General features: G+C 37.7%; 1 long non-coding RNA gene across 1 annotated transcript; it reads right to left on the bottom strand.

Annotated features, from left to right (window-relative positions):
- Positions 1 to 6,513: 6,513 nt before the first annotated feature.
- On the bottom strand, positions 6,514 to 10,019 carry LOC142181246 (uncharacterized). The gene is made up of 2 exons (XR_012709834.1): positions 8,860 to 10,019; positions 6,514 to 6,771 (listed from the first exon to the last, which is right to left on the bottom strand). It is a non-coding gene; the product is annotated as an uncharacterized LOC142181246 (long non-coding RNA).
- Positions 10,020 to 10,561: the final 542 nt, after the last annotated feature.

Here is a 10,561-nt window from a genome sequence, read left to right as displayed (position 1 = left end):
AAATCCAATTATCCAAGAGGGTCCTGAGAACTTTTAAAATTAAATCCCATTATCCAGGAGGGTCCTGAAAATTTTAAATTAAATCTCATTATCCAGGAGGGTCCTAAAAACTTAAAAACTAAATCCCATTATCAAGGAGGGTCCTGAAAACTTAAAACTAAATCACATTATGCTGGAGGGTTCTGAGAACTTAAAAATAAATCCCATTATCCAGGAGGGTTTTGAGAACTTTTAAAATTAAATTCCATTATCCAGGAGGGTCTTGAGAACTTAAAACTAAATCCCAATATTTAGGAGGGTACTGAGAACTTAAAACTAAATCCCATTATCCAGGAGAGTCCTGAGATCTTAAAACTAAATCTCATTATCCAGGAGGGTCTTGAGAATTTTTAAGATTAAATCCCATTATCCAGGAGGACCCTGAAATTTTAAAATTAAATCTCATTATCCAGGAGGGTCCTGAAAATTTAAAAACTAAATCCCATTATCCAGGAGGGTCTTGAGAATTTTAAATTAAATATCATTATCCAGGAGCATCCTGAAAATTTTAAATTAAATCCCATTATCCAGGAGGGGCCTAAGAATTTTAAATTAAATCCCATTATCCAGGAGGGTCCTGAAAATTCCTGATTGAATCCTGTTTTGAACATGCAAACTTTGAAACCATCTTCTATTCCTTGGGGTATATTTGTGCTTGATTATGCTATTTCTGAATTTTAAATTAGGTGTCATTTTCCAGGAGGGTCCTGAAAGCTCCTAATTGGATTCTATCTCAAACATACAAACTTTTAAGCCAACTTATATTCCTTTGGGGAACATTTATGCTAGATTATGCTACTCACGATTGTTTTGAATTTTAAACTAAGTCCTATTTTCCAGGAGGGTCTTGAGAATTTCAAATTAAATCCCATTATCCAGGCGGGTCCTGAAAATCACAAGTCAAACCTGTCTGGTGCTTGCCTTTCCCCAGCGGAGGATTACTCGGGAACAACCGAAATTTTCTGCCCCTGTTTCAAATCAAAGAAAAATCTTGTTAGTTTAAAATATAGTGGTTGGTTTGTGACCTTGACTTTGAGGGCGGTTGCTCCTTTATTTCTCATGATAACTGATTTCCACCCGAAGACCTTGCTTGTTCCTTGACTAATCACTTTCTTTGCCAACCGTATCACAGAAAATACCTCTTCTCCGTTCAGACCCAATACCCTCTATCTGTTGTATTACTCATGAACTGACATTTACCAACCTTTGTGTCTCACACGAATCCCAAAGCATGCCAATTACCGTCCACTTAATGTGCATGCTGTTCTTTCCTGACTTAACTCACCGGCATTGGCCTTGAGGTCTATTGCTCCTTCACTTGCCATGATAACTTTGATTTCTGCTTGGAAGACCTTGCTTGTCACTGGTTAACCACTTTCTTTGTTAATCTTATCACAGAAAATACTTTTGATTCGTTCACCCTACACCCTCCATCTGTTGCATTGTTCATGAATTGATATATACCAAACCTTTGTGTTTCACCGAAAATACCTTTGATTCGTTCACCTAACACCCTCCATCTTGTTGCATTATTTCTAAATTGATATGTACCAAACCTTTTTATTTCACAAGTATCCCAAAGCATGTTGATTATTACCGGCTCAATGTGCTTGTTGTTCTTTTTTTACTTATGACATTTGATGTGTTAGCCAGACCCCGTTTTGTGCAATTTGGACAGTTGGTGGAAAATTTTGAAGTCATTTCTTACTTAGTCTAACCGCACAGACTCAGGAAGAGGAAGTAAACAAGACAAAAAGAACGGAGTAAAGTACAATGAAAAGAGATGATTCCTAACAAGAAAACTACAAAGTAGAAACCTATCAGATGTGGACACCAACTCTAATAACCGTGACATGCACCTGTGGCCTATTTTGTCAAGCAGGTCTGATGTTCAACTCCTATTATACCCCCAAACCGTGAAACTGGGCTTCCATGCTCCGATTATCCAATCTGATTCACAATCCTTATTTGACATGTAGTGCCCGAGGGGTTTTCACCATCAAGCCTCTCTCGTTTTGTTCTTTTTCTCAACTTACAGTCGCCTCAAGGTGCCTGTGAAGGTTTTCACCAATAAGACTCTCTCATTTTTCTCTCTGCTTTCATTGCCTTACGGTGCCCGTGAAGGTTTTCACCAATAAGACTCTCTCATTTTCAATTTTTCCTGCTTGGACCAGAGTGTTGCCCTTGACATGATTCCCCTCTACCTGCTTGACTCGGCATTTTTCGAAGACTGATCAGAAGGTCTTTCTTTGGACCGTAACGTGGGCTTTTGGACAGGGTTAGAAGAAAAGGTATAAAAGGCTCAAAACAATTCAACTGGGTTCAAAATTACAACTTTTGGAATTAGATTTCCTGCAACAACCACAACTTCTGCCCCAGTTTCTTGCTTGGGGACTTTTGGATTTTATTTCGATGGGACCGAACCGTGAGGCTGCCTACGTATCCTTAAAAGGAATCAGGTCGAACGTAGTTCATGTTATTACTTTGTTTGTTGTGATTTTTCTTTTCTTTTTCTTTTCTCTTCTTTCCTTCTTTTTCTTTTTGTTGTTGTTTTTCTTCTTTTTTTTCTTTTTTTCTTTCTTTTCTTTTCTTTTTCCCTTTTCTCTTTATTCTTCTTTTTCTTCTCTCTCTTTTCATTCTTTTTCTTTTCTCTTTGTCCTTTACTCATATTTCACGCTTGTGTTTCTGATCTTTGCTACTGATTCCGAAAGAGGAATATGAAAGAAAATAGATAAGCCTCAAAGGAGTAACGAAGGATAAAGTGTTTAGATAGCAGAACAAAATGCCTTCGTCATTCCAATCTCCAAAACATGCCAAGTGCAAACTACACAATTAAACAAACCAAGGAAAACCTTTGTAACATATTTTCATTGCACTAGACTTGATAATCATATCCACGCATTCGCCTTCTACATCTGTTAGTTACCAAGCCCCATTGGACAACACCCTCACTCTCATTATCACGAACGTCCCCCTACAAATTTGGGGCAAACTTGCCATTATCTTCACCTGATGCAGCATGATGCATTTCAATAGTGTATTTTTATGTTCTACCTGCCCCATTTTCACACAATTCGGGCTTGAAGTGATCTCAAAATGCCTTTACTTATTTCCCTCAAATGTCCTTACATCTTCAACATTGTTTCATTGCTTCGTGATTAAACTGACTTTTAAAACCAGGATGAGAGTTACGCGTGCATGTCATGTCACTAGAGTCAACAGGAAAAAGGACAGATAGTGAAAGGGTTTGGACGACAAAACAAACAAACCAAACTGGGGTTACAAACCTAGAACAAACCTAGACAACACTAAACGGGCTATTATGACTAAACAAACTAAGCAAAATAAAAGGATAGAAGGGTTTGAGTCACAAGACAATATCCGGATTACAACCCTGAAATAACCCGGACAGCAGAAATGAAAACAAAATAAACCACCAAAACCCCTCCCTGGCAAACCAAGAAAAGAGCGTCTTTCTAATTATCAAACTCAACATATTAGCCACTGACTTCTGCATCAACAATACTAGAACCTTCACCAGCCTTCATCACGTTGTTCTGAGCCGATTGTCTTTGGGTTCTCTTTGCCTGCTCATTCTTAGGATCAACCTCTGTTAGGATTGAAAGCTTCGTATCACGTGGACCTCCAAGTATCCCAGAAGAATTCTCACATTCCTTTTCAAAATAAATCATACCCACCATATGCGTCTCATTATGCACAGGTGACAGACTTTGGCTAGTGTCTGCTGCATCTGGATTTTGCACGACAATGTCGCCTGCATCAATAAGCTTTTGAATTGCGTTCTTCAGATTCCAACACTTTTCTATGTCATGCCCCGGGGAATCCGAGCAATATGTGCACCTTTGAGAAAAATCAAACTTCTTTAGAAGAGGGTCTAGCATTTTTATCTGGGTCGGCTTTGACATGTCCAATATCCTTAGCCTCTGGAACATACTGGCATATGACTCTCCCAATGGAGTGAATGTCTTCTTCTTCCGCAACCTCCCGTTATTAAAGGCTTGATTGGGCCGGAAACCTGATCTAGGGGGTTTTCGGTAGGCTCGTGGAGGTAGATAGGCATTTTGTGGAGCTGGGTACTGGGAGAGTGATGTATCACTTTGGGAGTTCTGTGGAGAGAAGTGGCATTGGGGAGGATAATCTGGTGCATAAGGATATCCACAGGGACGATGTCGAGGCTGGAAGTATTGATCGGGAAAGCCCATTGGTTCATCTTCTCTGTTTCTCTTTCTTCCACCCAAGCTTACTAGGATGTTCTGAATGTGTTTCGAACAACTCATGATTTTGCCTGACTTGATTCCCTCTTCTATTAGCTCCCCCATTCTTAACACATCATTGAAAGGTTTCCCTAGGGCCGAGATCAAATGACTGAAGTAGGTGGGCCCCTGGGCTTGTAGGAAAAGCTCAACCATTTTTTCTTCACCAATCGGGGTATTGACTCGAGCAGCCTGCTCCCTCCATCTGAGCCTAAACTCTCTAAAGCTTTCCTTCGACTTCTTTCCCATCCTAGATATGGAGGAGAGGTCTAGGGTAATGCCTGATTTGTATTGAAAGTATTGAACAAAATCTTAAGCCATGTCACCCAATGTAGGCCACTTACCAACATCTTGACGAGCATGCCAGTCCAAAGCTGCCCCAGTCAGGCTCTCACTGAAATACGCCATCATCAAGTCATATTTCTCTCCAACACCTCTCATTTCACTGCAATAAACCTTAAAGTGGGTTACCGGATCCCCACGCCCATCATACAAGTTAAATTTTGGCACTTTAAACCCCGCGGGCAGGCGAACGTCAGGGGACACAAACAGTTCCTTGTAAGCCATGCTTCCCTGGTCTCTCGTTCCTTGCTTGTTCTTTAAGGACTGTTCTATGCCTTTCAGCCTCTTGGGTGCCCCATCTTTCCTTTTTCTTCCTGTGAACCTTTCATTTTCAACATGAGGCTCATCCCTTGGGCCCTGTTTGTATGAGTAGGGAACCTTGTGGGCAACCTCTGAGGGGTAATATTGAGCATCATGAGCTTGGAGATAAGCGGGTGGATCTGGAAAGTATGGATGATCATCTGGCATTGTGTCCGGAGTTTGGGTAAGGGTAGCATCTAGGAAGCTAGGTGGTGGCGGGGGTGACGTCTTCCCAGCCATCCAAGCCTGATACATGTCAGCCATGTGTTGTTTTAACATTTTTACCTCTTCAACCAACTCATTGTCCTGTTCAACCAATTGCTTTCGAGCACCGGTATCAACCAACTCAGTTCTGTTGTTGTCTGCCATTGCCTTTGACTTTATGTTGTAGAGAAGAGTTACCACTTTAAAACCACAAACCAACCACCCTTCTGCTATGAATATAACAAAATGAAGCCATCATATTAGCATTAGAGCATTTAACATAAGATAGTCTCACTTTATGTGCAATGCACCTAGCCACATTTATCGGTTCTAAAATGACTTCGAGGGTACAAAGGTCAGTTGGCATCATCCCAATTTGTTCATTTCAACCTCTCTTTTCTTTGCTTTTCTAGCACTTGCTAGCTTGCCCATTTTCCTTCATTTCTCTTTTTTTTTTAATCATCACCCTTTCTTCCTCTCATATCTCACATCCCACAATTCCACCTCTTTTTTCCTTTTCTTTTTTTCCCTTTTTTTCTTTTAATAAAAAAATGATTCTATCGAACCCTATGTAGGTTGCCTAAGTATCATGACACCGCATGAATCAGATCTTTGCGTAGTTCTGGAAGAACGGGAATAAAGTAAACAAACTAACGTTCTTTTTTCTTTTCTCCTTTATTTTACCTTAAGGACTATTCTTATAAGAAAAGAGGAATAAAAGAAGCAAATCCTTTTTTTTTTGAATTTTCTAAACTTAATGTTCTATAACTTATTGCAAACTCAAGTTTAACGAGCATATATTTTTTGCTTTTTTTTTTCTTTCTTGAAACAAATACTCTATGGGAAATTATTAATGAAAAACCCTAGAAGTGAAAAAAAAAATCTTTTTGATTCTTTTTTTTAGGAAGAAGATCTAAAAAATCAACCACAGAAAAATATTTTGAATTTTCATTTGATATCCTGGTGCAGGATTTTGAAACAAGCAAAAAGGATAAAACAACATGTTTTTGGATTTCAATTTGATTGCCTAAAGGAAGAAACTTTAAACAAAAGATAAAGTATGTTCTTTTTTCTTCTATGTTTCTTAAGAAAATAGAGAATATTTTTTTTCATTTTTCATTAAGAACCTCAAAAGAAAATCTTTTTGGATTTTTGAGATTAATGCCTTAAGGAAAACTTTTAAAAGGTACTAAAAGGAATTTTTTTTTAAAATTTTGGTCCTAATATAGTAAAGGAAATATAAAAATAATTTTTATTTAATTCCTAGATATTAATTGCCTAAAGGAAAAACCACCTCCAAAATACTTTTTTTTTCATTCCTACAATTAGTATTCTAAAGAAGATTCCTAACGGAAATATGAAACGCAGATTTTTTTTTGGATTTTTGATTCATTACACACCCTTTCAAATGCAAAATAGAAAGTACAATAATAATACTAAAACTCGACATTACTATACAAAATTAAAAGATAAGAGACGACTTAAAACAAAATAACAGACTCAAAATATAAAAAGAAAAGAAAATCTTCTTTTAATCCACTCCTGAATGAGCGATCCTGACTAGATGTCCTAGGGCTCTGTCCTGCTCAAACTCCGATAAGTAAATCCACGCCTGTATGAGAAAATTAAAACCAAATAGGTTAAAGACCTAGAGCGCTATGCGAGACAATAACCCTTCATGTTGAAAACATGCAAGACATGATTTAGGCTATTTTTGCAAAATGACTTATTTGGCCAAAAGATGGCAAGAAGTGCAAAATTGGATAAGACCCCGCAAAGCCAAGAACCTAAAACTTACTAGGAAGACCGGACTCTATGTGGGTTGCCTACGTATCCGCCCCGAGAGACGAGAATCAGGTTCGCGTAGTTCGGGCAAATTGGATACGAGCGAGAATAAAAAAAACAACTAATTTAGAGAAAACATTTTTTTTTGAAAAATCATGAAACATGTAAATTCTTCTGGATTTTCTTTTTCCTCTTTTTTTTTTTTGATTTTCGGAAAAATGATGAAAACAAACGTTCCTAGTTAGGGATCCGGCATGAGGCTGAGTTATTCTAGGTTCAAAACCTGGGTATTTGTTCTAGACTATGTACTCGAGCAGACAACTCGAGCCGAGGAGGGGCAGCGTGCCGGGAATACAGAAGCTTCACCGGCTTTGTAACTTGTCTGAACCTCGTTCTAAATTTGGGATATGACTCTAATAGAAAAAGAAGTCACACGAAGTGCATACTTCTTCATGATTTATAAGACTCAGAGAGAAGAGGGATTTCCCAACAATTTATATACAGTTCACGGAATATCAAAGCGGTAAAAGCAATCAATTAGCACATTAGACCCAAATCATGTAACAAATTCAGATAATGGATAAAGCCAACTATAACAATTATTCTAGGCTCGAATTCTTGAACCCTGAACCAGAGATTCAGGGTTCGATCCCCAGCAGAGTCGCCGGAGCTGTCACACCTCCTTTTTACTACCCCGGAAGGGGTATATGAGAGTTTTTTCCAATTTAAGTGACGATCGAAACGGGATTATTTATTTTAAAAATCAGAGTCGCCACTTGGGATATTTTATGGTGTCTCAAGTCACCGGTTCAAATCCTGAATCGAGGAAAAGATTGACTCTGTATTACAGTCCGCAAACACAGAAATCCGGGTAAGGAATTCTGTTAACCCGGGAGAAGGTGTTAGGCATTCCCGGATTCCGTGGTTCTAGCACGATCGCTTAACTGTTATAATTGGCCTATTATCTGATTTTAATATATTTTGAATCTATGTGCAATTTTAAACTTTTAACCGCTTTATTTAATTTTTTAAAGGAAAATTGCAACGTCATTTAAAATATGTCTTGAACCACATCACATAAATGCACTCGTGGTCCACGACACATTTTATTTAACGTTGTTGAAATTTGGATTTGGGTCACATAAATGCACACCCCAATTTAGGAAGGTAATATTATTAAAATAACGCGCCTAAAGCAACTACGCAGTTTTAACTTTGCGAAGGCCATGAGAAATTCAACTAATGACAAATTTCGATTCTAACTTCAAAGGATTATACTCAACTAAAGCAAGGCCGAGAGTTTATGGAAATTATTGTTGTGGGGAAGGATGTAATGATTAACTACTGAATTTTAACAACTTCAATTATCTGGCTAAACTAGAAAGACTCTGGATAACTATTAATTTTTAAAAAAACTAACTTATGAATGAATACTAAAGTTATTGGGCTTAAGATCTTCCAAGTTAAACTCATTCGGCCCACAATGTGCTAGAAGAATCAAGATCCCAAAAGCTTTACTCAAATTCCATTGGCCAAATGGCCCATTTGAATCACCCTGTTCCAATCCCATTTACAGCCACTAACTTCACATTAGATAACAATATTATAGAGAGAACAACAAGCTTTGCAATTATGCCTTTGGTCGCAGAATTTATGCCTTAAACATATAACTTTTGAAACAAAGCTGTGCTAAGAAATCGATGCTATGCCATTGCTTATACCATTCGAAACCGATCAATTCTAATTTAACAAGTATGATAAATTTCAGAAATTGTAATTAAAAGGTAAATCCAATAACAACAACAACGAAATTTGAACAAGCAAACCATCCTGGACCCCAATCTACAGATGAGTAACTCAGTAACACATCTCAATGAAGAATACTCAGATATAAAAGGAGTTTTCTTGTGTTTACCTCACTGCCGGAACAAAACGAACGAGAAATGCTCAATAGTTTGAAAAACTAAGGCTGGAGCTCAGCCATAAATTCAGCCGAAACAAACAGCAATCAACAGCAGCTTTAAAAGAGGAAATTTCAGATATAAGAACTTCTCGCAATGTCGAGTACAAGAACATCTGGCAACAACGATTTGAATAGAACTAAAAGAAACCGAAACAGGGGCATTCAAATAGAGCAAAACTAATCAGCCACAACTTCAATGAAGAAATCGACGGACCAGACCTTGACGACCTCGAAACTTCAATACCCAGCTCCGAACAGATCTCACAAACGAGCTCCAAAATGGACTCAAATCAACGAAATTCCAGCAGCAAAATGAAGCTTAAGAACTGAAATTGCTTTCAATTAATAGAACTTCAACAACTATGGAAACTGAAACTCGAACTTTCGATTGATGAAATATTTAGTAATACACGGACAGAAGTCGAGCAAGTGTTACAACCAACACTCGAGACAACAATCAGACTCAAATGGGAACAAGAATTGCACTGCGAACGATACCTCGAACTCGATCAAAATTGCCACGAACCACAAACGCAAGCACAAAGAGAAACTTCGATTCAAAATCCCAAAATGTGTTTACTTGCAAAACTTGAACCAGCGAGTTTGGTTCGCAAAAATTCAAACGCATAGCTAAATAATCAAATCTTCAGATGCAAAATTTGGAACACAAAAGTCGTCTTATAACGAGAAATTTCATTTCAGAATTTCAATTAATATAGTAACTTAGTCAAGCGAGATTCAAGTCTAAAATCTGAACGATAGGACGACAACAAATCGGACTCGGAACCACGAACCTCGACGTCGAACAAACACCGCTGAATCACGATGCAACAATGGAGCTTCAAGCAAAATCCATGAATGAAAATCGAAGGCAGAAACTTATTTAATTTTACTCTCTGTATATGTGTGTGTTCAGCATCGGAATTGAGAGGGAATGGAGGATTTCGCTGATGGTTGCTGTGGTTGGGATCGAGTGAAGAAGCAGGGGTCGTTTGGTGTGGGGTTTGCGAAGAAGAAGACCTTCTGGGAGTGGAGTTCTCTGATTTTTGAGAACTGCCGCGGATGATTTCGCCCAGTGTCCCTTTAGGCGTTACCCCTATCCCCTCTTTATTGTACAGTCTAGGTCTAATGTGCATTTTTGTGTATTTTGACGATTAGTCCTTAGGTCTTTTTGTGTTAAGTCCTTAGGGTCATTTTTATTTGTTTTGTTCCAAAAACGAGTCTAGAAGGGTCCCTAGGCTTAATGGACTAATTCGAATTGGGCCAAGAATTGGGCTCCAAAAACTCTTAAAATTGTGATCCAACACCTTAATTGACTCATTTTAAAATAAGATAAAAATACTACACAATGCAAAAGCTAACATGAAATTATTATATATTTTTTGTATTTTCAAAATTATATAAAGATAAAAATAAGGTACTATTTTTGTATTTATTTATTTATTATTATTTTTAAGAATTATGAAAGATACATACTAAAGTATTTTTTGTAATTTTCCATTTTTATGACGAAGATAAAGTAAAGAAGTCAAAATAGTTAAAATAGCTATATTAGGCCTAAATTAAATATTTACGTGCTAAAATATGAAAAATCTTAGGGAAGGTCAAAAATCATATGTCTACATAGACGAATAGAATACCTCAAGCTATGAGC

This window comes from Nicotiana tabacum, chromosome 1 (assembly GCF_000715075.1).
Source record: "Nicotiana tabacum cultivar K326 chromosome 1, ASM71507v2, whole genome shotgun sequence".
NCBI lineage: Eukaryota > Viridiplantae > Streptophyta > Magnoliopsida > Solanales > Solanaceae > Nicotiana > Nicotiana tabacum.
The sequence above is the reverse complement of the archived record's forward strand: the minus strand, read 5'-3'. Positions and strand labels throughout refer to the sequence as shown.